This window comes from Ornithorhynchus anatinus, chromosome 13 (genome assembly GCF_004115215.2).
Source record: "Ornithorhynchus anatinus isolate Pmale09 chromosome 13, mOrnAna1.pri.v4, whole genome shotgun sequence".
In the NCBI taxonomy this organism is placed as follows: domain Eukaryota; kingdom Metazoa; phylum Chordata; class Mammalia; order Monotremata; family Ornithorhynchidae; genus Ornithorhynchus; species Ornithorhynchus anatinus.
The window spans coordinates 22,029,838-22,057,639 of NC_041740.1; positions in this window are offsets into that span (position 1 = coordinate 22,029,838).

Below are 27,802 nucleotides of genomic sequence, written 5' to 3' on the forward strand. Positions count from 1 at the left end.
GAGGTAAGGAGGGCTTAATCAGGGAAGGCCTGTCGGAGGGGAAGGGCCTTCGATAAGGCTTTGAAAGTGGGGAGAGTCATTGTCCGTCAGATACGAACAGGGAGGGCGTTCCAGGCCAGAGGCAGGATGTGGGCCAGAGGCTGGCGGGGAGAGAGACGAGATAAAGGTAAAGTGAGAAAGTCGGCATTGCGGGAGCGAAGCTTGCGGGCTGAATTGTAGTAGGAGAGTAGCAAGGTGAGGTAGGAGGGGACAAGGTGATTGAGTGGTTTAAAGCTGATGGAAAGGAGATGTCCTATCACAGCCATTTAGTGAGAGTCAAATAGAGCTGAGTTTGGGTCAAAGTCAAGTTCACCAGGGACAGCTGGTGCTCAAGCCTTCCCCTTTCCCCTCCCACCTCCTTGCAGATCTCCCAGCCAGACAGCAGTGACAAAACGCTGCTTGGCCTCAGTTTCCCAGTTATATTGGAGGCCTAATCAGGTGGATGGAGGGAGCCAGCTTCATTTCACTCCATGGGCCAGCGGGGCAGGGAGGTGGAAGAAGGTCTCTCCATTTAGGGGTAGGAAAGGGACTCTCAGGTGATTGAGGAGAGAGGGGAAGCCAATTAATTAGATGTGGCTGCCTTCTGATGCCCAAGCTGTTCATGGCTCTGAGGCCTGGACATCCCCACTCTAGACCTAAGGCCTGGACAATCACCACCCATTTCCTGGGAGTGTCAGGAGTCCGACGGAGATGAAAGAGAACAAGGGCAGAAGGGAGGGAGGGGAGAACTCTGACTGTGGATTCATGGTAGAGGGAGAGGAAAAGCTTGGTAAGTGTAGCGTTGTATAATGATGTCACAGGCCCCGTGGGAGCCCCCAAATCGAATACCCCCGGGAGCACGGGGGTCTTAATCCGGACCCGTCCCCCCGATAAATCTTTTAGTTGGCGTGAGCTCTATGTACTTGGGCAAAGGACAGCTGTAACCGTCTCAGCTCACTCTATGCCTAGTAGTAATAATAATAATAATAATAATGTTGGTATTTGTTAAGCGCTTACTATGTGCAGAGCACTGTCCTAAGCGCTGGGGTAGACACAGGGGAATCAGTTGTCCCACGTGGGGCTCACAGTCTTCATCCCCATTTTACAGATGAGGGAACTGAGGCACAGAGAGGTGAAGTGACTTGCCCACAGTCACCCAGCTGCCAAGTGGCAGAGCTGGGATTCGAACTCATGACCTCTGACTCCAAAGCCGGGGCTCTTTCCACTGAGCCACGCCTACTTGCCGGATACTGGTGAAGGCCCATCAAAGGCCCACTGCTGGGCAGTGGTTGTAGCAAGCCAGGAGTGAGGACAAAAAGGGTGGAGCATCCTCTAAAGTGTCTGGGAGAATTTTACGTTCAAAACCCAATCTGGCCTTTACCCTGTTTGTTGATCGAGGGTCCCATAACTGATATACAAAGTATTGGTCGTTAGAAGGGGAAGCCACCGACTCCGATCGGCAAGGTAATGGAGGCAGGGGGAATGGACGGGAGAAATTTGATGGCTCTTGCTCAGCTCTCAGGTTACTCGCCTTGGACCAACTGGTGGGTACAAGATGAAGACAAAGTCTTGAAAATGGACAACGTGTGAAGTCCGGACCTAATTGTGGCTTGCTTTGGGCGCCTTCGGCTACAGGAGGATCATCAGGCTGGTAGAGGGGTCTCGGCCCTCAGTGGTCCTCTCTACCTGTCACTGGCCAGAGGGACTTTTCAGGATAGGCTGTGTCCTAGAATCACTAGAAGCCAACGTGGCCGATGTTCTTGTGATGTGCAAAACAGGTGACGACGATGATGATGGTATTAAGTACCTATTATGAGCCAAGCACTGTTTTAAGCGCTGTGGTAGATACAAGGTGGTCAGCTTGTCCCACGTGGGCTTCACAGTCTTAATCCCCATTTTAATAATAATAGTAATTGCGGTATTTGTTAAGCGCTTCCTATGTGCCAAACGCTGTTTGAAGTGCTGGGGTAATAGTAATAATAATAATAGTGATGGTATTTGTTAAGCTCTTACTATGAGCAAGCACTATTCGAAGCGCTGGGGTAATAATAATAATACTGATGGTATTTGTTAAGCGCTTACTATGAGCCAGGCACTGTTCTAAGCGCTGGGGTAGACAAGGTGGTCAGCTTGTCCCACGTGGGGCTCACAGTCTTAATCCCTATTTTAATAATAATAGTAATTACGGTATTTGTTAAGCGCTTCCTATGTGCCAAACACTGTTGGAAGCGCTGGGGTAATAATAATCACAATAATAATACTGATGGCATTTGTTAAGCCCTTACTATGAGCCAAGCACTGTTCTAAGCGCTGGGGTAGATACAAGGTAGTCAGCTTGTCCCACGTGGGGCTCACAGTCTTAATCCCCATTTTAATAATAATAGAAATTACGGTATTTGTTAAGCACTTCCTATGGGCCAAACACTGTTCGAAGTGCTGGGGTAATAATAATAATACTGATGGTATTTGTTAAGCGCTTACTATGAGCCAGGCACTGTTCTAAACGCCGGGGTAGATACAAGGTAGTCAGCTTGTCCCACGTGGGGCTCACAGTCTTAATCCCCATTTTAATAATAATAGTAATTACGGTATTTGTTAAGCGCTTCCTATGTGCCAAACACTGTTGGAAGCGCTGGGGTAATAATAATAATAATAATATTGATGGTATTTGTTAAGCGCTTACTATGAGCCAAGCACTGTTCTAAGCACTGGGGTAGATACAAGGTAGTCAGGTTGTCCCACATGGGGCTCACGATCTTAACCCCCATTTTATTAATAATGGTAATTATGGTATTTGTTAAGCACTTACTCTGTGCCAAGCACTGTTCGAAGCGCTGGGTGAATAATAATAATAATAATGATGGTATTTGTTAAATGCTTACTTTGTGCCAAACACCGTTCTAAGCTCTGGAGTAGCATGGTTTAGTGGATAGAGCATAGGCCTGGGAGACAGAACGTCATGGGTTCTAATCCTGCCTCTGCCACCTGTCTGCTGTGTGACCCTGGCAAGTCACTTCACCTCTCTGTTCCTCAATTCCCTCATCTGTAAAATGGGGATTGAGACTGTGAACCCAATGTGGGACAGGGCCTGTGTTCAACCTGATTTGCTTGTATTCACCCCAGCGCTTAGTACAGTGCCTAGCACAGAATAAGCGATTAACAAATACCACAATTCTTCTTCTTCTACAAAGTTATCAGGTTGTCCCACATGGGCTCACAGTCTTAATCCCCATTTTACAGATGAAGTAACTGAGGCACAGAAAAGTAAAGTGATTGCCCTAAGTCACACAGCTGACATGTGGCAGAGCCTGGATTAGAACTCACTACCTCTGACTCCCAAGCCCCCGCTCTTTCCACTAAGCCACGCAGGTCAAGCGCAACCCCCAGGTGAGCCTCCAGAATTCGTTTTTGCCTGACACTGCTCAAATCACACACATAGAGAAGCGGCGTGGCTCAATGGAAAGAGCCTGGGCTTGAGTGAGAGGTCGTGGGTTCTGATCCTGGCTCTGCCACTTGTCTGTGTGTGACCTTGGGCAAGCCGCTTAACTTCTCAGTGCCTCAGTTCTCTCACCTGTAAAATGGGGTTTAAGACCGAGAGCCCCACATGGGACAGCCTGATTACCTTGTACCTATCCCAGTGCTGAGACCGGCGCTTGGCACACAGTAAGCGCTTACCAAATGCCATAATAATAATAATGGATGCTGGCTAGGAGATCCCCACCCAGGGGGCAAAGAGTCCCACTAGGATTGAATTGGATTGGCCCGACTCAACCTGCCCAACCCGTTTGTGCCCAGGCTGCAGGAGGCCAGGATGCTGTGCATCTTTATTGTGTGAGGAATCACTGGTTCGGCGTGATGAGGGACAGGCCTCCCTGTGATTACTGCCTCCCTGGTGCACCTTCAACTGCCCTGAATCCCCAGACCGCATGTGGAAACCCCAGCAGTCAGCGTGGATACTTGGTTTGAGACAGTCGGTAGAGAAATTGAAATTAAATGAAGACCTGGTTCTCCTGATAGTAGGGCTCCCTCTTCGGGGCCGCAAAGGGAGCAGACAAAAAGGCCAAGGCGGCCGGCAAATGGGCCAAGGCACGGAGTGGAAACTCGTTCGTTTCCCGTCGCGTCGGCCCCCTATTGCCTATCAGCCCCCTGCAGTACCCTGAAAACCAAGAGCAGCCTGCTGACTATCTCTGTAGCTGGAAAATGCTATTTGAATTGGGAGAAAAATCCCCAGGAAGAGAGGACTGTCTTCAGGGTGAAATAGATTGGGAAGCAAGAACTGGGAAGGTGATTAATTAATCAATCAAACAATCTGTGTACAGAACATTGTACTAAATTCTTGGGAAGGGACAATTATAATACAGTTGGTAGACACGATCCCTGCCCGTAAGGAGGTTACAGTCTACAGGAGACAGATAATCAAATAAAATACAGATGGGGGAAGTAGTCGAGCATCGAGATACTTACGTGAATTCCTTGGGGCTGGGATGAGTATCAAAGAGGATACTCATTAAAGGATACACAGTATTAAAGGATACACAGAAAAATGCATAGTTGATGGTGAGAAGAGGGAAGACAGGCAACATAAAGGCTTAGTCAAGGAAGGCCTCTTGGAAGAGGTGATTTTTGGAGGATTTTGAAGGTGGGGAGAGTGGTGGACAGTGGTATATGAATAATGATAATGATAATTATGGTATTTATTAAAGTGCTTACTAAGTACCAGCTACTGTACCTAGCGCTGGGGTGGATTCAAGCAAATCGGGTTGGACACAGTCCCTGTTCCATGAGCGGCTCACAGTCTCAATCCCCATTTTGCAGGTGAGGTAAGTGAAGCACAGAGAAGTGTCTTGCCCAAGGTCACACAGCAGACTAGTGGCGGAGGCAGGATCAGAACCCATAACCTTCTGACTCCCAGGCCTGTGCTCTATCCACTACACCGTGCTGAGTTCCAGGCCCAAGGGAGGATGTGGGCAAAGGGGTTGGCAACAGGATAGATGAGATCGAGGTTCATAGAGTAGGCTGGCAATGGAGGAGCTGAGTGGAGGATTGTAGTAGGAGATCAGAGCGGTCAAATACAAGGGAGTGAGCTGATTGAGTGCCTTCGAGCCTATTTTAGGGAATTTTTATTTGATGCAGAAGCAGACAGGCAATCACTGGAGGTTTTTGAGGAGTGAGGGGATGTGGACTGACCACTTTTTCAGAAAAATGATTCGGGAAGCAAAATGAAGAATGGACTGGAGAGAAGAGAGATAGGAGGCAGAGAGATCAGCGAGTTGGCCGATTCTGTAGTCAAGGCAGAGAAATAACACGGTCTAGTGGATAGGGCACGGCCTGAGAGTCCGAAGGACCTGAATTAGAACCCCAGCTCTGCCATTTGTGTGCTGTGTGACCTCGGGCAAGTCATTTAACTCCTTTGGCCCTCAGTTACCTCTATTGTAAAATGGGGATAGAGACTGTGACCACGAATAATAAATAAAGACTATAGGGGGCAGGAACCGTGTCCAATCTGATTTGCTTGCGTCCACCCTAGCACTTAGTACAGTGCCTAGCGCATAGTAAGAGCTTAACAAATATTATTATTATTAATAATAAATACTTTATTTTTAAAAAGGGTGGTAAGTGATAAGTGTTTGGATGAGAGTGGCAGCAGGTTCGATGGAGATGGGCGATCGATCAAGCCATCAATGGTATTGATTGAGTTTTTACTTTGTGCAGAGCACCCAAGTAAGCATTTTCATAGTTGGTTGATGCCCTGCCCACAAGAAGCTTACAAAAGAGGCAGACATTAAAAGAGACATGTAATGCTACATAATAAAACTCAGTATTTAAACAATTGCATGGGAGTAGATATTCTAGGGAAGAGATCGGGGCCTGGAAGTCAGAGGATGTGGGTTCTAATCCTGGCTCCGCCTCACGTCTGCTTTGTGACCTTGAGCAAATCACTTCATTTCTCTCTGCCTCAGTTACCTCATCTGTAAAACGGGGATTAAGACCGTGACCCCCATGCGGAACAGGGACTGTGTCCCACCCGATTATCTTGCGTCTACTTCAGTGCCTGTCACACAGTAAGCACCTAACAAATACGACCGATATAAAAGATTCTCTGTGTGCACTTCACAGTATACTGGATTTCTGCCCATCTACTTGCTCAGTTGACTTTGAGCCTTAGTAGGAAATGAAGGGCCAGGAATGAGAGAGTATGAATTGTGCTCTGGAACCACCAATATGAAGCTCAGTTACTTCAGACAGGATTTTGTTCCTTGAGCCTCAGGACATATCGTTCTCAATGGCAGGCTCCGTCATCTCAAAATTAGGTTCCTCTAGATGGTAAGCTCATTGTGGGCAGAAAATGGCCCTATCAACTCTGTTATATTGTACTCTCCCAAGTGCTTAATACAGTGTTCTCTCCCCGCAGTAAGTGCTCAATAAATATGATTGATTGATGAAAAGTCAACATACATTATTCCCACGGAAAAGGATTAGTGAAGTACTGGTCAAATCCTGAGCCCCTGCACCAGCCCACAACTGCTCACTCCCATCCGACTGATCCCTATCCGCTCACGCCAGCCCCTCCCACCTCAACCCTCATTCATTCATTCGACAGTATTTATTGAGCGCTTACTATGTGCAGAGCACTATACTAAGTGCGTGGATTGTACTATTCGGCAACAGATGGAGACAATCCCTGCCCAACGATGGGCTCGCAGTCTAAACAGGGGAGACAGCAAAGCCAAACAGAACAAAACAAAAACAAGAGAACATCATCAAGATTAATAGAATCAAGGAGATATACACCTCATTAACCAAATAAATAGGGTAATAAATAATACATACAAATGAGCGCAGTGCTGAGGGGAGGGGAATGGGGAAGAGCAGAGGGTGTGGGGGGAAGAGCAGTGTGCTCTTAGAGCAGCGTGGCTTAGTGGAAAGAGCCCGGGCTTGGGAGTCAGAGGTTGTGGGTTCTAATCCCGGCTCCACCATTTGTCTGCTGTGTGACCTTGGGCATGTCACTGAGCTTCTCTGTGCCTCAGTTACCTTATCTGTTAAAAAAAATGGAGAGTTAAAAAAAAAATGTGAGCCCCACGTGGGACAATTTGATTAGCCTGTATCTACCCCAGCACTTAGAACAGTGCTCTGCACATAGTAAGCGCTTAACAAATACCATAATTATTAATTATTATTATTAAGAGCAGAGGATGGTGGGGGGGGGGAAATGATGCTTTGGCATCATCCCACCTCACCTGTCCCTCTCATTTCTTTCGTTTGAAGGATCTAGCACTCATTCTAATTACCAGTGACAATCATCTACCAGCTTTCTTTCAACTTTCAGAATGATTTTGATCCCTTTCTCACATTCTTTCTCTCTCTATCCATAGGGGGACTTGAATATCCATGCGGATGTTCCCGACAACCCTTCCATTGTCCCCTTTCACTCGTCTATTCTGCGGACCTCCTGCTCCACCCTACCTCATCCATTCGTCAAATTGGACACACGATTGGACACGTCTGTAGTCACTGAACAATCTCTTCCCTCATCAACTCTGAAATTCCTCTATCTGACCACAACCTCCTCAACTGCCTTCTCAGTCTCTTTCACAGGCTCTTCTTCTGTCCCTCGCCCCCGCCCCCTGCCCCACGACTGTGGGAGTCTCTCAAGGATCATTTGGGAGTCCCCTTCTATTCTCCATCTACACCCGTTCCCTTGGAGAACTCATTTGCTCCCATGGCCTTAGCTACCATCTCTACATGGATGATTCCCAAATCTATCTCTCCTTCTCTGCAGTGTCTCATTTTCTACCTCCTTCAGGGCATCTCTACTTGGATATCCGGCTGACAACTCAAACAGTATGTCTGAAACAGATCTCCTCATCTCCCCACCCAAACTCTGTCCTCCCACAAGATTTTCCCAACACTGTAGAAAACACCATACCCTCCCTGTCTCACAAACCAATAACCTTGGCATTGTCCTCAACTTTTCTTTTTCATTCAACCCACCTATTCATTCTGCCACCAAATCCTGGCAGTTCTATCTCAGAACATCGCTACCGTCTGCTCTTTCCTCTCCACCCAAACTGCTGCTATGTTGATCCAAGCACTTATCCTATCCTGCCTGACTACTGCATCAGCCTTCTTGCTGAGCTCCCTGCCTTCTACCTTTCTCACGCCAATCCTTACTCCACTCTGCTGCCCAGATCCTTTTTCTAAAAAAAACAACAACATTCAGTTCATGCTTCCCCACTCCTCAAGAACCTCCAGTGATCGTCCACCCACCTAAGAATAAGACGTGAAGCAGTCAAGTTGAGTTGCCCAAGGTTACACATTAGGCAAGAGGTGAGCTGGAACTAGAACCCAGGTCCTCACCATGAGGTAGGATGTCACTGGGCAGAGATGTTCTGCTAGGGTAACATGGTTCATTCATTCAATTGCATTTATTGAGTGTTTCCTGTGTGCAGACCACTGTACTAAGCACTTTGGAAAGTACAATACAGTAATAAAGAGAGACGATCCCTGCCCACAGCGAGTTCACGCTCTAGAAGGGTTATGGTATTTGTTAAGCACTTACTATGTGCCAGGCACTGTGCTAAGCGCTGGGGTGAATACGAGCAAATCAAGTTGGGTACAGTCCCTGTCCCGCCAAGCCCTCTCAGTCTTCATCCCCATTTTATGGATGAGGTAACTGAGGCACAGAGAAGTAAAATGACTTGCCCAAGGTCACACAGCAGACAAGTGGCGGAAGGAGTATGTAAATATGCCAAGAGATAAAAGCCCAGATCTATGGGCATTATTCCTCAGGATCGAGGACTGGAAATCAAGGTGTGGTTGGAGTGTTTTCTATCTCTACCCTACACTTTGACAGGGAATGGTAATGGAAGAGCCTGAGAAGGAATGGCCAGAGAGGTCCAGGAGCAGGCATGGTCAGAGAAACCAAGGATACACAGAGTTTCCAGAAGAAGGGGGAGGTCCACAGAAGGAAAGGTTACTGAGAGGCCTAAGGAGGCTTAAGATGGAGTCAAGTCCATTGGATTCGGCAAAGGGGAGGTCATTGGTGACCTTGGAGGGAGCAGTTTGAGTGGAGCGGTTGGTGAGAAAATCAGATTACCGCAGCCTGAGGTGAGAGTTGGAGAAGAAGAAGAAGAGGAAACAGGTGTAAACAACCCAAGTCCTGGGGACTGGTCCAGCTCACTGGCGTCAAGGAAGAGAGTCCTGGGACCTGGGTGAGAACATCAAAAGCTGTGGAAAGGGCTGAAGGTATCTGATCCGAAGTCCAGCACTTATGGGGAAAGCCCTAGGATTTGGTTCAGAATTCTGACACCTGGCATAAGGACCAGGAGACCTAAGTCAGCACCAGAGCTCATATGGGGTCCCGCCAAGGGACCTGATTCAGCAGCACCCCAGCATTTATGGGGAGAGTCCTGGAACCTGAGCTCACATTTGGCATCTGAGAAGAGTCCCAGGACCTGATTCAGTACCCCTGAATCCGGAAGAAGAATAAACTGGATCGCTTCCCTGGGCAGACATTCATATGGAGAGTTCAGGAAAACTGGATTATCACCCCAGCGCATGTAGGGAGGGTCCTAGGTCATGCATCGCTTGAGGGAGGTTTCTGAGACCTGGCTCAGCCCCCTGGCATCTAGGAGAGGAGCCCTGGGATATAGGCCAGCATCTCAGTAACTAGGGAGGGCTGAGGAACTTGGGTCAGCACCTTGACCTCTATGAGGAGATCACTGGATCGGCAAAATGGCAACTATGATGAGGGTTGACAAACCACCACTGTGCGGAGAGCCCTTGCAACTGAGTCAGCCTCAAAGCATCTATGATGGGGACACCTGGGACCTGGGCCAGCATGCCAGAACATATAGGGAGGGCTCAAAGATCATCACCCCATGTCCAGAATGGAGGGTTCACACTGGCAATTTTGGATTGAGCTCGGGAACCTGGGTCAGCTCCCTAGCCCTTGAAGGGAGGGGCTCCAGGACCAAAGTCAGCCCCCAGGCAATACCTGAGCACGCCCAGGAGCCAGTGGATGCTGGAGCTTGGCTTAGCTCAGTGGCTCCAATGAGGAGGATTCAGGGACCTGATCATTTATGCTAGTTCTGCACTCCAACACCTGTAGTCAGAAATCTCGGAGCTGGGTAGGTACTCCAGCACCTTAGAAAAGGATCCTGGGACGTGTTGCGATGTAGTGACAAGTGGGAGGAGGTCCCCGGTACCAGGATCAGCACCCCAACACCTGAAGGACTTGGGCCCAGGACTTGGGAAATCTCTCCAGATGTGTAGGGATAGTCCCGCCATCTGGGCTGGTACTGAGGTATTTGTCGAGAGAGATCTAGGACTAGACTCACCCCTATAGCACCTTGTCAGGAGGCTACTTCAACATGGTTCATCACAATAGCACTTGGGAAGAAATCTCTGGAACCTGGGCCAGCCCCCAGCACCTGATCCTGATGATGAGGAGGAGTCCTTGGTTTCGGGAACTCAGCATCAGTGGTGACACCTGGGTGACAATTTTGATAGCCTTGGGTTGTGTTATGGGTCAAAAGTTCAGCAACTATGGGAAAGCCCTGGGATCTGGATCAGAACATGACAACCATAGGAAGGGCTCTGGTACCTGGTCATGACCCCAGCACCTGTAGGGAGGCTCCCAACACTTCGTTCAGTACATTACTACCTGTGGAAAGGAATCTGGGACATGGATCAGTTCCCTGGGAAGACCCGGGTTTTGAATCAGCACCCTAGATTCAATTTTGTAAGTCATAAAATCTCATTTAGCCCCTCAGCATTTCATTCATTCATTTATTCATTCATTCATTCATATTTATTGAGCGCTTACTGTGTGCAGAGCACTGGACTAAGCGCTTGGAATGTGCAATTCGTCAACAGATAGAGACAATCCCTGCCCAACAATGGGCTCAAGGTCTAAAAGGGGGAGACAGACAGCAAAACAAAACACGTAGTCAGGCATCAGTACCATCGAAATAGAGAAATAGAATCGTAGATATATACACATCATTAATAAAATAGAGTAATAAATAGCATATACAAATATACACGAGTTCTGTGGGGAGGGGAAGAGTGTAGAGCAGAAGAAGAGAGTAAGGGGGATGGGGAGGGAAGGAGGGGCAGAGAGAAAGGGAGGGCTCACTCTGGGAAGGCCTCCTGGAGGAGCTGAACTTTCAGTAGGGCTTTGAAGAGGGGAAAAGAGTTAGTTTGGGGGATGTGAGGAGGGAGGGCATTCCAGGACAGTGGTAGGAGATGGACCAGGGGTCGACGGTGGGACAGGTGCTAATGGGGGACTGTGAGAAGGTGAGAGGCAGAGGAGCAGAGTGTATAGGGTGGGCAGTAGAAAGAGAGAAAGGAGGTGAGCTAGGAGGGGGCAAGGTGATGATTCAGCACCATAGCACCAGAAATGAGGACACTGGGCCTCAGGTCACTTCCCTGGAACATGCGGGAAGAGTCCTTAGATTAGCAACCGAGAAATGTAAGTAGGAAGGGCCCTAGCATTTATGACAGCATCCCGGAACCATGGGATTCCGTCTGTGAACGGGGCTGTGTCCTGGTCTGGGGTGGGACCACAATCTGGTCCGTGAGTGGGGCCGTGGCCCGGTGTGGATGGGGCTATGGCTTGGTCTGTGAGTGGGGACGTGGCCTGGTTTGTGAGTGAGGCCGAGGCCCAGTCAGTGAATAACTACGAGGACCAGTCTGCGAGTGGGGCTGCGGATCAGTCTGGGAATAGGGCCTCGATCTGGTCTGGAGTATCCGTTCCGGAAAACGTGTGCTCGGCTTGAGCTCAGGTGAGAAAGAAAATTTCCTCTTCCCAGCCTCAGGGTGAGGTCTAACCCTCTTGGCTTCTGGCAGGGGACAAAAGATCTGTTGTCATCGTTGTCACTTTGGGCTGAGCTGGAGCCTCTGAGCTTCCGGGCAGGAGACCAGCAGCAGGCAAAAATAAAAGAGTACTGGGAAAGAGGATGCCCACTCCCACTCCCTACCCCCACAGCTGGCCCCGTGGTTCTGGGAGCACATGCAATAGTCCGATTCTGGGCTGGCAGGAGACCACCCCTCCCACCACACCCACTCTGGAAACCCTCTGCACTTCCCAATTTATTCCCAAGAATTGCGGATTGGTTGCCTGCCCCGCTGGCAGAGGCTTGGAACATTTTCTCTAAAAAGGAGTAAAAAAATGGAAACTGGAGTATAAATTAATGAACAGTCCCAGTCCCTGTCCAGCTAGCCTGTTTTGGCATGGAATATGACTTAAAAAAAAGTAAGTTGGTATTGGTTAAGCACTTACTATGTGCAGAGCACTGTTCTAAGCGCTGGGGTAGATACAGAGTAATCAGGTTGTCCCACGTGAGACTCACAGTTGATCCCCATTTTACGGATGAGGGAACTGAGGCACAGAGAAGTTAAGTGACTTCCCCAAGGTCACACAGCGGACAAGAGGCAGAGGCGGAATTAGAACCCACGACCTTCTGACTCCCAGGCCCCTGTTCTAACCATTGTGCCATACCGCTTCTCTAAGACTTTAGATCGAGCCTGACACTGCCACAGGGACTGTGGGAAGAGCCCAGTCACCCTTTCTGGCATTGATACACGGACTGTGCGCAAACCCTGGGTGCCTCTTGTGGCATTGACACAGGAGCTGGGCTCAGACCCTGGCTGTTTCTTCTAGTTTTGACACAGGGACTGTCGGCAGAACCTAGGTTTATAGTAATAATAGTTTATTGTTAAGCACTTACTATGTGCCAGGCACAGTACTAAGCACTGGGGTGGATACAAGCAAATCAGCTTGGACACAGTCCCTTTCCCATTTGGGAAACGATCTGGGCATGTCACTCCCCTTTTTAAACACCTCCAGTGGTTGCCTATCAACCTCCGCTCCAAACAAAAACTTCTCACTCTAGGCTTCGAGGCTCTCCATCACCTTGCCCCTTCCTACCTCTCCTCCCTTCTCTCTTTCTACCGCCCACCCCGCACGCTCCGCTCCTCCGCCGCCCACCTCCTCACCGTCCCTCGGTCTCGCCTATCCTGCTGTCGACCCCTGGGCCACATCCTCCCGTGGTCCTGGAATGCCCCCCCCCACCTCCGACAATCTAATTCTCTTCCCCTCTTCAAATCCTTAAAGGTCACCTCCTCCAAAAGGCCTTCCCAGACTGAACTCCCCCTTTTTCCCTCTGCTCCCTCTACCCCCCCTTCACCTCTCCGCAGCTAAACCCTCTCCTCCCCCCTTTCCCTCTCCTGTCCCACCCCCTCAGCACTGTACTCGTCTGCTCAACTGTATATATCTTTATCACCCTATTTATTTTGTTTATTTTGTTTAATGAGATGAACATCACCCTGATTCTATTTAGTTGCCATTGTTTTATGAGATGTTCTTCCCCTTGACTCTATTTATTGCCATTGTTCTTGTCTGCCCGTCTCCCCCGCTTAGACCGTAAACCCGTCAAAGGGCAGGGACTGTCTCTATCTGTTGCCGACTTGTACATTCCAAGCGCTTAGTACAGTGCTCTGCACATAGTAAGCGCTCAATAAATACTATTGAATGAATGAATTTGGGGCTCGTAGTCTCAGTCCCCATTTTACAGATGAGGTAACTGAGACACAGAGAAATGAAATGGCTTGCCTGAGGTCACAGGGCAGATAAGTGATGGACCCGGGATTAGAACCCATGACCTTTTGGCTCCCAGGCCTGTGCTCTATTCCTACACCATGCTGCTTCTCTTCTGGTATTGACACAGGGTCTGTGTGCAGAGCTTGGGTGCCTCTCCTGGAATTGATATAGGGAATGTGGACAGAGCCCGGGCAATTCTACTGACCATGTCTCAGAGTCTGTGGGCACAGCATGATGCCTCTATTGTCATTGACATGGGGGCTTGATCATAGCCCACACAACTCTTTGGACAGAGTCTCAGGGTCTGTGGACAAAGCCTGGGTGATTTTTCTAGCATTGACATGAGGGCTGGGTGCAGATCCTGACTGCCCGTGACCAGCTGGACCTTGGCCAGACCGACTCCATTTTGTAACGAGCCTCCATTTGCTCTGAACAAATACACCATGTATCTGCCGGTGCTAACCCGAGACTGTGGGGCCCTCGATCCTGAAAACTCACAAGGTCGCTGACACCGGAGGACTAGCAGTGAATGATAAGGAACTGTGAGCCCCTTGATTCTGAAAAACCACAAGGTCACCGATGCCGTAGGGCTAGCAGTGAAAACCCACAAGGTCTCCGAGTAGAGAATGGGTCTTGACACATGATCCTCCCAAATTGCGAACAAGAATTAAGCTGAAGAACTATGATTCAAGAATTCTGTGATTGAGAATTAACAGAGTACATCTTGAGGGGAGCCTCCACAAACTCTTTGTAGCAGATTGGAATTCTGTCACATTAATATCACAGTAATGTCACACTAATCCTCTACTGAGTCCAAGATACTCCCTCTGTCGGACCTTGCGTGGTTCCAAGTGACCGAGCGGACCTCCTTGCTGGAACAAGGAGGAGTGAGTATCCCCTCGAGGAGAGAGCTCAATTGGTAGCCCTTCAAGGAGTTAGGTCAATATCCAGGTGATTTGAAAGGTAGCCCATGCCGGGTGAGATTTGAAAGGTTGCCCCTGGAGACTTGATTGTTGGGTAATTTGAAAGGTAACCGCTGGAGATGACGGTGTCTCCTTCCTCTTTCTGTCGGCTGTTAGAAGTTGGGGACCATGTTGACCCGTGTACTCACTGCTCAGTAACATAAGATTAGCATTGCTTGTAACTCATAACTGTATTCCTCCCCCAAAAGGGATGCTCAGTTATTCTTTGTTTTGTAATCTCAATAAACCATGAATTATTAAAAATAAGTATACTGCTCCCAAAAGAGAAGTTCAGATCACCACACGGAATAAATCTTTCACGGCTCAACCTTTCTGACTCTGGTCTCACTCTCGCCACGCCGCTCCTTGTACCCCCATCCCCACATGATGGATGAAAGTGCCTCTTCAGGCAGTGACACAGGGAACTGCTTCTGGCAACGTCTCAGGGTTTCTGGGCAGTGCCAAGGTGCTTCTTCTGGCATCGACACGGTGGCTGAGGTCAAGTTTGGGTCCCTCTTCTAGCAGTGACACAGAAACTCTGGACTGAGCCTGGGGGCTTCTTCTGGTATTGATGCAGGGACCGTTGGCAGGGCCTGGGCAAATCTCCTGACATTGACAAATGGGCTGTGGTCAGAACCTGGCTGTCTTGTTTGTAATAGTTTCAGGGGAAGTAGGCAGTGCCTAGATGCTTCTTCTAGCATTAACGCAGGATCTGGGGGAACAACATGGCATTGATAAAGGTATTTATCCTACCCTGCCTTGATTATTGTATCAGCCACCTTGCTGACCTCCCTGCCTCCTGTCTCTTTCCCCTCCAGTCTACACTGCGGCCTGAATCCTTTTTCTTCAAAAACGTTGAGACCATACTTCCCCTCTTCTCAAGAAACTCCAGCGGTTGCCCATCCACCTCCACATCAAGCAAAAACTCCTCACCATTGGCTTTAAAAACACTTAATCACCTTGCCCGCTCCTTCCTCACTTCGTTGTTCTCCTACTACAACCCAGCTCACACACTTGGTTCCTCTGGTGCTAGCCTTCTCACTGTACCTCGATCTCGTCTATCTCGCCTCCGACCTCTCGCCCACATCCCACCTCTGGCCTGGAATGCCCTCCCTCTTCATATCAGACAGATAATTGCTCTCCCCCACTTCAAAGTCTTATTGAAGGGACATCTCCTCCAGGAAGCCTTCCCTGACTAGCCCTCCTCTCCTCTTCTCCCACTCTCCTCTGTGCCACTCATACTTGCTTTTTCATTCATCCTCCCTCCCTTCACCATAGCACACATGTATATATATATGCACACATCTGTAATTTATTGATTTATTTACCCATTCATTTGAATTAATGTCTGTCTCCCCTTCTAGACTGTGAGCTCGCTGTGGGCAAGGAATGTGTCTGATGTTATTTTGTACTTTCCCAAGTGCTTAGTACAGTGCTTGGCACACAGTAAGCATTCAAAAAATATGATTGAATTTCTCTACCAAGGCATGTGGCTTCTTCTAGCTTTGAAACAAGGAGTGTGGGGAGAGTTTATATGCTTCTTTTGGCATTGACACCGAGGCTGTAGGCAGAAACTGAGTGTCTTTTTCATGCACTGAGACAGGAACTGTGGGCAGAGCCCAGACACCTATTTGGGCAGAGACTCTGGGGCTCTGGGCAGAGCCTGTGTGCCTCTTCTCAGACTATATCAGTGCTAGAGAAGGCACCCAGCCTCTGCCCACAGTCCCCATGTCAATGCCAGAGAAACATCCAAGCACGGCCCACAGTCTCTAAAACTATTCCAAAAGAGGTGTCCAGGTTCTGTCCTCATCTCGTTTCAATGCCAGAAGGGGCATTTGGGCTCTTCCCACAGTCTGTGAGTCAAGGTCAGAAGGGGCACCTAGGATCTGCCCACAACCCCCTTGTTAATGCCAGAAGAACTACTCAGGTGCTGCAAACAGCCTCTGAGACTATGCCAGAAGAGGTGCCCCTGCTTTGTCACAGTCCTTTTGTCAATGCCAGGTGAGACATCCAGGATCTGCCTAGAGTTCTTGTGTCAATGCCAGAAAGGGCACACTTACTCTGCCCACAGTCCCAATGTCAGTGGCACGAGATGCGCCCAGGTTCTGCCTATAGTCCCCGTGTCAATGCCAACATTGACACCCAGGCTCAGCCCACAGTCCATGAATCAATGCCTGAAGAGACACCCAGGTTGTCCTCCAGGACCTGTGTCAGTGCCAGAGGAGGAACCGAGGTCCTTCCCCCAGACCTCGTGTCAATGCCAGAAGAAGCATCCAGCCACTGCTCACATTCCCTGACACTATGCCAGAACAGGTGCCTAAGCTCAATTCATGCTAGAAGATGCATCCAGGTTCTGTGCACAGGACCTGAAGCACCTAGGTTCTGAACATAATCCCTTTCAATGCCAGTAGAGGCACAGAGGCCCTGCCCACCATCTCTGTGTTAATACCAGAAGAAACACCTATGGAAAACATTCCCTGCTTCAATGCCAGAAGAGGGACCCAGGCTCTGCAAACCATATCTGCATCAATGTCAGATGAGGCACCCAGACTCTGCAAACTGTCTCTGTGTCAATGCCCACAGGGGCACTCAGTCTCTGCCCACATCCCCTGGGTCAATTCCAGAAGAGGCATCCAGGTTCTGTGCCCAGCCCCTGGGTTAATGCCAGAAGAGGGAACTAGCATCTGCCTGCAGCCCCTGCATCAATGCCCGAATGATGATGATGGTATTGGTTAAGTGCTTACTATGTGCCAAGCACTCTTCTAAGCGCTGGGGGAGAATCAAGGTAATCAGCTTGCCCCACGTGGGGCTCACAGTCTTAATCCCATTTGACAGATGAGGTAACAGGCACAGAGAAGTTACTTGACTTGCCCAAAGTCACACAGCTGACAAGGGACGGAGCCGGGATTAGAACCCACGAGAAGCAGCTGGCGCAGTGGAAAGAGCACGGGCTTTGGAGTCAGGGCTCATGAGTTCGAATCCCAGCTCTGCCACTTGTCGGCTGTGTGACTGTGGGCAAGTCACTTAACTTCTCTGTGCCTCAGTTCCCTCATCTGTAAAATGGGGATTAAGACTGTGAGCCCCACGTGGGACAACCTGATTCCCCTATGTCTACCCCAGCGCTTAGAACAGTGCTCGGCACATAGTAAGCGCTTAACAAATACCAACATTAATTAATTAATTAATTCTGACTCCCGTGCTCTTTCCACTGAGCCACGCTGCTTCTCACAGGCCTTTTTCGATTGCTAGAAAAGTCACCTAGGCTCTGTCCACAGTCCCTGTGTCAGTGGCAGAAGGAGCACCCGGGCACTGCTCGCAACTCCTGAGACGATGCAGAAAGCGTCGCCTGAACTCTCTCCTCAGCTCCTGTCAAAACCCGAAGAGGTAACCAGGCTCTGCCCACCATCCCTATGTAAATGCTAGAAGAGGCGCCCGGGCTCTGCCCACACCGCCCTTATCAATACCAAAAGAGGCACCCAGGCTACCCCCACAGCCTCAGTGCAAGAAGAGACACCCAGGCTTTGCGAACAGCCCCAGTAACAGAGCCAGAAGAGGCGACCAGGATCTGCCAACAGCCACTATGTCAGTGCCAGAAAAGACACCCACGCTCTGCCCACAGTCCCTGTGTCAATGCTAGGAAAGCCACTCCAGCTCTTTTAATAGCCCCTGTGTCAATTCCAGAAGAGGCACCCAGAATCTGCTCAGAGCCCTTCTTTCTAGGCCAGAAGAAGCCCTTGGCTCTGCCCACAGGCCCAGAATCAATGCCCCCAGCCTCTGCCTACAATCTTCGTGTTAGTGCTAGAAGAGGCACTCAGGCTCTGCACACCGTATCTATGTCAATGACAAAGGAGCCATCAAGACTTTCCCCACGGTCCCCGCATCAATGCCAGAAGAGGGCCTGGACTCTGCCCACAGTCCCTGTTTCAATGCCAAATTAGGCACCCAGACTCTGCCCAGAATCCCGATCGTCAGTGTCGGAAGAGGCACCCAGGAACTGCCAACAGTCTACCTGGACATTCATTCATCCTTTCATTCAGTCAGTCGTATTTATTGAGTGCTTACTATGTCCAGCACACTGTACTAAGTGCTTAGGAAACTACAGTACCACAAACAGACACATTCCTGCCCACAACGGGCTTAAGGTCTGGGCGGGGGAGACAAACATTAATACAAATTAATAAATTACAGGTATGCACATAAATGCAGTGGGGCAGGGATGGGGGAAGAACAAAGGGAGCAAGTCAGGGTGATGCAGAAGGGAGTTAGAGACGAGAAAACGGGGCGGGGGGCTGGCTTAGAGAAGCAGCGTGGCTCAGTGGAAAGAGCATGGGCTTGGGAGTCAGAGGTCATGGGTTCTCATCCCTGCTCCACCACTTGTCAGCTGTGTGACTTTGGGCAAGTCACTTAACTTCTCTGAGCCTCCGTTTCCTTATCTGTAAAATGGGGATGAAGACTGTGAGCCCCACGTGGGACAACCTGATCACCTTGTATCCCCCCAGCGCTTAGAACAGTGCTTTGCACATAGTAGGCACTTAACAAATGCCATCATTATTATTATTAGTCTTGGAAGGCCTCTTGAAGGAGATGTGATTTGAATAAGACTTTGAAGAGGGGGAGAATAATTGTCCGTTGGATTTAAGGTGGGAGGACCAAACTCTCTCCTCAGCTTCTCTGTCAAAACCTGAAGAGGTACCCAGGCTCTGCCCACCGTCCCTATGTAAATGCTAGAAGAGGCGCCCGCACTCTGCCCACACCGCCCGGATCAATACAAAAGAGGCACCCAGGCTACCTCCACAGCCTCAGTGCAAAAAGAGACACCCTGCCAGAGGCATGATGCAGGTCAAGGGTCGGGGGGTGAGACAAGCGGGACCATGGCATAGTGAGAAGGTTAGCACTAGAGGAGCAAAGTGTACAGCCTGGGCTATAGAAGGAGAGTTGCAAAGTGATGTAAGAGGGGGCAATGTGGTGGAGTCCTTTAAATCCAATGGTAAGGAGTTTTTGCTTGATGTGGAGGTGGGTGGGAAACCCCTGGAGTGTTTTGAGGAGTGGGGTGACTTGTCCTGAACGTTTTTGTAGAAAACTGATTTGGTTAGCAGAGTGAAGTATGACCTGGAGTGGGGAGAGACAGAAGGCTGGGAGGTCAGCAAGGAGGCTGATACAGTAATAATAATAATGATGGTGTTTGTTAAGCGCTTACTCTGTGCAAAGCACTGTTCTAAGCACTGGGGAGGATACAAGCTGATCAGGTTGTCCCACGTGGGACTCACGGTCTTCTCCCCATTATACAGATGAGGCAACTGAGGCACAGAGAAGTTAATTGACTTGCCCGAAGTCACACAGCTGACAAGTGGCGGGGCCAGGATTTGAACCCATGACCTCTGACTCCCCACCCCATGCTCTTTCCACTGAGCCACACTGCTTCAATCCAGTGATCCAGGCAGGATAGAATGAGTGATTGTATTAACATGGTAGAAGTTTGGATGGAGAAGAAAGGATGGATTTTAGTGACGTCCTGAAGGTGGGAGCTACAGGATTTAGTGATGGATTGAATATGTGGGTTGAATGGGAGAGAGGAGACAAGGATAACACCAAGAAAACAGGCTTGTGAGACAGGAAGTATGGTGGTGCCATCTATCGTGATGGAAAAGTGACGGGGAGGAGAGGATTTGGGTGCAAAGATAAGGAATTCTGTCTTGGACATCTTAGGCTTGAGGTGATGGGAGGACATCCAAGTAGAGATGTCTTGAAGGCAATAATAAATGCGAGACTGCAGAGAGGGAGAGAGAACAGGCTGGAGATTTAGATTTGGGTACCATCCACATAGACATGGTAGTTGTAGCCATGGGAGTGAATGATTCTCCAAGGGAATGGGTGTAGATGGAGAATAGAAGGGGACCCAGATCTGAACCTTGAGGGTCCCCCAGAGTTAGGGGGTGGGAGGCAAAGGAGGAGCCTGCTAAGAAGACTGAGAATGAATGGCCAGAGAGATAAAAGGGGAACCAGGAGAGGACTGTGTGAGAGAGGCCAAGGTTTCCAGGAGAAGGGGGTGGTCCACAGAGTCGAAGGCAGTTGAGAGGTCACAGAGCATTAGGATGGAGTGGAGACCATTGGATTTGGAAAGAAGGAGATCATTGGTGACCTTTGAGAGGGCGGTTTCTGTGGAGTGAAGGAGATGGAAGCCAGATTGAAGGGTGTCAAGGAGAGAACCGGAGGAGAGGAATTTGAGACAATGGGTATAGACAACTCACTCAAGGAATTTGGAGAGGAACGATAGGAGGGAAATGGGGCGATAACTGGAAGGAGCCGTGGGGTCAAGGGAGGGTTTTTGTTTTAGGATGGGGTAGACGGGTGCATTTGAAAGCTGTGAGGAAGAAGCCATTGGAGAATGAACAGTTGATGATAGCTGTTAGGGAGGGAAGAAAGGAGGGGGCAGGTGAGAAGGAAAGGGGTTAAGATGTGCAGGTGGAGGGGGTGGCTTTTGAGAGGAGGCAGGAGATCTTCTCTAGAGATACTGCTGGGAAGGATGGGAGAGTTGAAGAGGGGGCTGGAGTGGGGAGGGACTGAGGAAGAGCAGGGGAGATTTTATGAAGCTCATGACTGATAGTGTCAATTTTCTTAATAAAAATTGGCCAGGTCATTGGGCGCAAGGGAGGGGAGAGGCAGGGGGGCAGGGGGCCTGAGGAAGGAGTTAAATGTCTGAAACTACTGCGAGGGCAATGGGCTTGGGTGTCAATGGTGGAGGAATAGTTTTGTGGGGCAGAGGAGAGGTCACAGTTAAAACATGAAAGGACAAACTTGAATTGGACAAAGTCGCCCTGATATTTAGATTTTCACATTCGAGCACAAGAGCGAAGAATGCGGAGTTCTGCTGACACCTCAAAGTAAACATGTCCAAAACTGAACTTCATATGTTCCCACCCAAATCCTGTCCTTAATACCCTTTCTTTCCCATCAGTGCTGGCAATATCATTATCTTCCCTATCTCACAAGCCCATAACGTTTGTATTATCCTCAACCCATCTCTCTCATTCCACCAAATTCAGCGTCATCAAATCCTGTCAGTTCTACCTTCACAATATTGCCTTTCCTCTCCGTTCCAACTGCTACCATGCTGATCTAACCACCTATCCTATCCCACCTTGACTACTGCATCTGCCTTCTCACTGCCCTCCTGTCTCACCCCACTCCAATCCATACTTCACTCTGCTGCATGGATTATTTTTCAACAAAATCTTCTGTTCAGTTCACGTCTTCCTACTCCTCAAGAACCTGCAGTGGCTGCCCATCCACCACTAGATCAAACAGAAACTCCTTACCATTGGCTTTAAAGTACTCAATCAGTTTGCCCCATCCTACTTCACCTCACTGATCTCCTACAACAGCCCAGCCCACACACTCTTCTAGCCCCACTTTACTCACTGTGCCCCAATCTTGTTTATCTTGGGGACGCCCCCTTTCCCACATCCTCCCCCTAGCCTGGGACACTCTCCCAGTTCACACACATCAAGCCACCACTCTCTCCACCTTCAAAGCATTGTTAAAGTCACATCTCCTCCAAGAGGCCTTCCCTGACTAAGCCCTTTTCCCCGGCTCACTCTCCCTTCTGCCTCGTCTATGTACTTAAATCTGTGACCTTTGAACATTTGATAATTGCCCCATCCCCAACCCAAGAGCTCTTATGTACATATATTTAAATTACATATTATGACTCACTTTTTTACTCGTATAAATTTGTCATGCAGCGCAGAGAGGCAGTCAGCAGAGAGCTGAACTGCAGGGAGCAGTGTCGAAGGGAGAGTACAGAGAACTGAGGGGCATGGATCAAAGAGCTGGGGGAGCAGGGGGGCCGAGAGCGGGGGGCAGAGAGCGGGGGGGGAAAGAGCTGAGGGGCAAGGAGCAGAGAGCTGAGGTGCAGGAAAAGGAGAGGTATGAGGGACAGAGAACTGAGGGACAGAGAGCTGAGGAGAAGAGGGACAGAGAGCTGAGTGGCAGAGAGCCGAGTGGCAGAGAGCTGAGGGTTAGAGGGCAGAGAGCTGAGGGGCAGAAAGCTGAGGGCTAGAGAGCTGAGGGGCAGAGGGCAGAGAGCTGAGGGGCAGAAAGCTGAGGGCTAGAGAGCTGAGGGGCAGAGGGCAGAGAGCCGAGGGGCAGAAAGCCGAGGGCTAGAGACCGGAGAGCTGACATGTAATAAGCAGGGAGCAGAGGGTCAGAGAGCTTGGAGGCAGAAGGCAGAGACCACGGTTGGGGGGAGGGGGGTTTGGGGAGGTGGGGCAGAAAGCAGAGAGTTGAGGAGGGTTAGAGAGCAGAGAGCTGAGGGGCAGGGAACAAAGGGCTGAGGGGAGGGAAAAGAGAATTGAGGGGCATGAATCAGAGTGCTTAGTACAGTGCTCTGAACATAGTAAGCACTCAGTAAATACAGTTGAGTAGGGGAGCAATGGTCAGTGATCAAGGGAGCAGAGACCAGGGAAGCAAGGAGCAGAACAACAGAGACCGGGGGTCAGAGAGCAGAGGGGCAGAAAGCTGAAGGAGAGACATCAGAGAGGGGCAGAGAGTTGTGGGGCAGAGCATAGAGAGCTGGAGGGTACACTAGAGATCTAATAATGATAATAATAATAATAATAATAATTATCATTAAGGTACTTGTTAAGCACTTACTATGTGCCAAGCACTGTTCTAAGTAGTGGGTAGATACAAGGTAAACAGGTTGTCCCATGTGGGGCTCACAGTCTCAATCCCCATTTTACAGATGAGGTAACTGAGGCCCAGAGAAATTAAGTGACTTGCCCGAGGCCACACAGCAGGCAAGTGGTGGAGCCGGGATTAGAACCCACATACTCTGACTCCCAAGCCTGAAGTGGAAGGCAGAGACTATAGAGCTGGAGGTCAGAGACTAGAGAGATGAGGTGTAGAGAGCAGAGAGCTGAAGGGCAGGGATTGGAGAGCATGGGACAGATAGCAGGGGGAAAGGGAGCAGGGGGAGAGAGAGCAGGGGAGACAGAGAACAGGGGGTTAAGGACCTTGGTGGGCAGAGAGTTGAGAGGCAAAGAACAGAGGAGGAGGGATCTGAGGGGGAGGAAGCTGACGGGGAGGGAACTGATGAGTAGGGAGATGAGAAGCAGGGAGCTGAGAGACAAGGAACTTGAGTGGCAGGGAGCTGAAGGGCAGAGAGATGAGGTGTAGAGTGCTGAGGTGTAGAGAACTGGGGCTTCTTAGAGCTGGGGATCAGGAGGGTCAGAGTGCATACAATCAAGGGTCTGAGGTCAGAGAGCAGGGAACTGAGGGACAGGGAACAAAGAGTTGGAGGACAGGGAGCAGAAATCTGAAGGGAGAAACCAGAGAACTGAAGGGACTGGATAGCTGAAGGGTAGCAAGCAGGGGGGCATGGATCTCTAAGGGGCAGAGAGCAGAGATCTGAGGGGCAGAGAGCAGAGATTCAAGGGGTAGAGAGCTTAGGGACAAAGAACTGAAGGGCAGAGATCAGAGAGCTGAGAGGCAGAGGCCAGAGAGCTAAGAGGCAGAGGTCAGAGAGCTGAGGGGAAGGGGCCAGAGAGCAGAAGGGAAGAGGTCAGAGAGCAGAAGGGAAGAGGCAGAGAGCAGAGAGGAAAAGGCCAAAGAGCAAAGGGGCAGAGCCAAGAGAAAAGGGTGTCAGAGCCCAGAGAGCTGAAGGGCAGAGGCCAGAGAACTGCAGGGCAGAGAGCTGAAGGTCAGTGGGGCAGAGGCTAGAGAGCTGAGGGGCAGAAGCCAGGGAGTTGAGATGCAGAGAGCTGAAGAGAAAAGGCCGAGAGCTGAGGGGAAGTGGCCAAGAGCTGAGGGGTAGACAGCTGAGGGGCAGAAAGCTGAGAGGCAGAAGCTAGAGTGTTGAGGGACAGAGGTCTGAGAGTTGAAGGGCAGAGACCTGAGAGCTGAGGGGCAGAGACCAGAGAGCTGAGGGAAAGGGGCCAGAGAGCAGAAGAGGCCAGACAGCAGAGGGGAAGAGGCCAAAAAGCAGAGGGGAAGAGGTCAGAGACCTGAGAGGAAGGGGCTGAGAGATAAGGGGCAGAGAGCTGAGGGGCAGAGGCCTGAGAGTTGAAGGGCAGAGACCTGAGAGTTGAAGGGCAGAGACCTGTGAGTTGAAGGGCAAAGATCAGTAAGCTGAGGGAAAGAGGACAGAGAGCTGAGGGGCAGAGACCAGAGAGCTGAGGTGAAGAGGTCAGAGAGCAGAAGAGGCCAGAAAGTAGAGGGGAAGAGGCCAAAAAGCAGAGGGGAAGAGGTCAGAGAACTGAGAGGAAGGGGCTGAGAGATAAGGGGCAGAGAGCTGAGGGGCAGAGAGCTGAGGGGCAGAGAGTTGAGTGCTGAGGGGCAGAGGCCAAAGAACTGAGGGACAGAGCTAAGAGAAAAGAGTGGCAGAGCCCAGAGAGCTGAAAGGCAGTGGCCTGAGAACTGAAGGGCAGAGAGCTGAGGACCAGTGAGGCAGAGGCCAGAAAACTGAGGGACAGAGGCCAGAGAACTGAGGGGTAGAGAGCTGAAGGGAAAGGGCAGAGAACTGAGATGCAGAGAGCCGAGGGGCAGATAGTTGAGGGGCAGAGACTAGAGAGCTGAGGTGAAGAGGTCAGAGAGTTGAAGGGCAGAAGCCTGAGAGTTGAAGGGCAGAGGCCTGAGAATTAAAAGGCAGAGACCTGTGAGTTGAAAGGCAGAGGCCAGAGAACTGACGGGCAGAGGTCAGAGAGCTGAGAGAAGAGGCGAGAGAACTGAAGGGATGGGGCCGAGAGCTGAGGGATCAAGAGATGAGGGGCAGAGACCTGAGGAGCAGAAGCCAGAAAGTTGAGGAACAAGGAGATGAGGAGCAGACAGCTGAGAGGGAGAAGACAGAGATTTGAAGGACAGAGGCCTGATAGCTGAAGGGCAAGGGCCGGAGAGGTGAGGGGGAGAGGCTAGAGGGCTGAGGGGAAGATCCCAGAGAACTGAGGGAAAGGAACCTAGAGCTGAGGGAAAAGGGCCAAAAGCTGAGGGGAAGGGGCAGAGAGCTGAGGGACAGAGACCTGATGACCTCAGAGGTCAGAAAGTTGAGGAGCAGGAAGTGGAGGGGCAGACAGCTGAGGGGAAGAGACCAGGGACTTGAGGGGCAGAGGCCAGAGAGTTGAAGGACAGAGGCCTGAGAGCTGAGGGGAAGGGGCCAGAGAACTGAGGGGCAGGGGCCAGAGATCTCAGGAGCAGAGAGTTGGTGGACAGAGAGTTGTGGGGCACAGAGCTGAGGGGCACAAAGATGGGGGGGCACAGATCCAAGAGCATAGAGCAGAAAGGCAGAGGGCAGAAAGACCAAGAGGGGGTAGAGAGGTGAGGGGCAGAAAACTGAGAGCTGAGGGGGAGAGGGCAGAGAGCTGATGGGCAAAGCTGGCTGAGAGCTGAGGGGCAGAGAGCTGAGGGGCAGAAGATGTACAGCTGGGGGGCAGAGAGCTGGGAGGGACAGAGGGATGGGGGCAGAGGAATGGTGGGCCAGAAAGAAGAGAGCTGGAGGACAGAACAGAGCTGGAGGACAGAACAGAGAGCTTGGGTAATAATAATAATGATAATGTTGGTATTTGTTCAGCGCTTACTATGTGCAGAACACTGTTTTAAGCTTTGTGGTAGATACAGGGTAATCAGGTTGTCCCACGTGTGGCTCACAGTTAATCCCCATTTTCCAGATGAGATAAGTGAGACACAGAGAAGTGAAGTGACTTGCCCACAGTCGCACAGGTGACAAGTGGCAGAACAAGGATTCAAACCCATTACCTCTGACTCCCAAGCCCGGGCTCTTCCCACTGAGCCACCGGAGCTGGGGAACAAAGAAGTGAGCTGGTGGGCAGACAAAAGAGAGCTGGAGGGCAATAAGGATATAATTGGGGGTAATGAGCAGATAAATGGGGGGGCAATGAGCAGATAAATGGGGGGCAATGAGCAGATAACTGGAGGGGCAATAAGCAGATAACGGGGAGGTAATGAGCAGATAACTGGGGGACACTGTGCAAAGAATAGAGAGCGAGGTGCTAGATAGTGGGTGTGGGGCGGGGTGCATAGAACTGAGGGATACAGAGCTGAGGGACAGAAATCTCACAGAACAAGAACTCACAGAATGAGAGGAAGGGGTAGAGAACCGGGTATCCAGAAAGCTGAGGAGTAGGGAGCTGAAGGGCATGGTGGAAAATATGGAGAACTGGGGACAAAGAATGTAGAGCATCTCTGGGGCGGGCAGAGAGCGGAGAGCTAGGAGAGAGCAGAGAGCCTGGGATAGGCAGAGAGCGGAGAGCCTGGGATGGGCGGAGAGCTTAGGGGCACAGCGCAGAGAGCTGGGGGTAGAGAGGAAAGAGCTGTGGGAAAGAGGGCAGAGAGCTGGGGAACAGAGGGCAGAGAGCTGGAGAGAGATGGCAGAGAGCTGGGTAGAGAGCTGGGGGACAGAAGGAAGAGAACTCGGGGTCAGAGAGCTGGTGGGCAGAGAGTGGAGGGGACGAGAGCTGAGGGGCAGAGAGCTAGGATACAGAGCTAAGTGACAGAAAGCTGGGGGACAGAGAGTAGAGAGCTGGAGGACAGAGATCAGAGAGGTGGGGAGCAGAGATCAGAAAGCCTGGGGGAGAGGGCCAAGACCTGGGGAGCAGAGGGCAGAGAGCTGGGAGGCAGAGAGCTGGGAACAAACGGCAGAGAGCTGGGGGGCACTGGAAGAGAGCTGGGAGCATGGGCAGAGAGCTGTGGACAAGGACAAAAAGCTGTGGGCATGGGCAGGGAGCTGGGAGACAGAGGACAAAGATCCAGGGCAGAGGGCAGAAAGCTGGGGGCAGAGAGAAGAAAGCTGGGAGGCAAAGATCTGGGACATGGGCAGGGATCTGAGGGCACAGGCAGAGCGCTGGGGGGAAAGGGCAGAAAGCTGGGAGCAGAGAGACAGTGGGGCAGAGAACTGAGCAGCAGAGAGGTTGGGGGACAGAGATTGGAGTGCTGGGGGGGCAGAGACAGAGAGCTAAACGGCAGAGAACGGTGGGGAGGAGGCTGACAGGCAGAGAGCTGAGGGAGAAAGAGCTTGGGGGACAGATTGCTGGGGAACAGAGAGCAGGGAGCTGGTATGGGCAGAGAGCAGAGAGAAGGGGGTGGGGCAGAGAGATGTGGGACAGCGTAGAGGGCTGGGAGACAGAGTAGAGGGCTGAGGGGATTGTTCTGGGGGCAGAGAGCTGAGGGCAGAGAGTAGAGGTCCAGGCGGCAGACAGCCATGGGG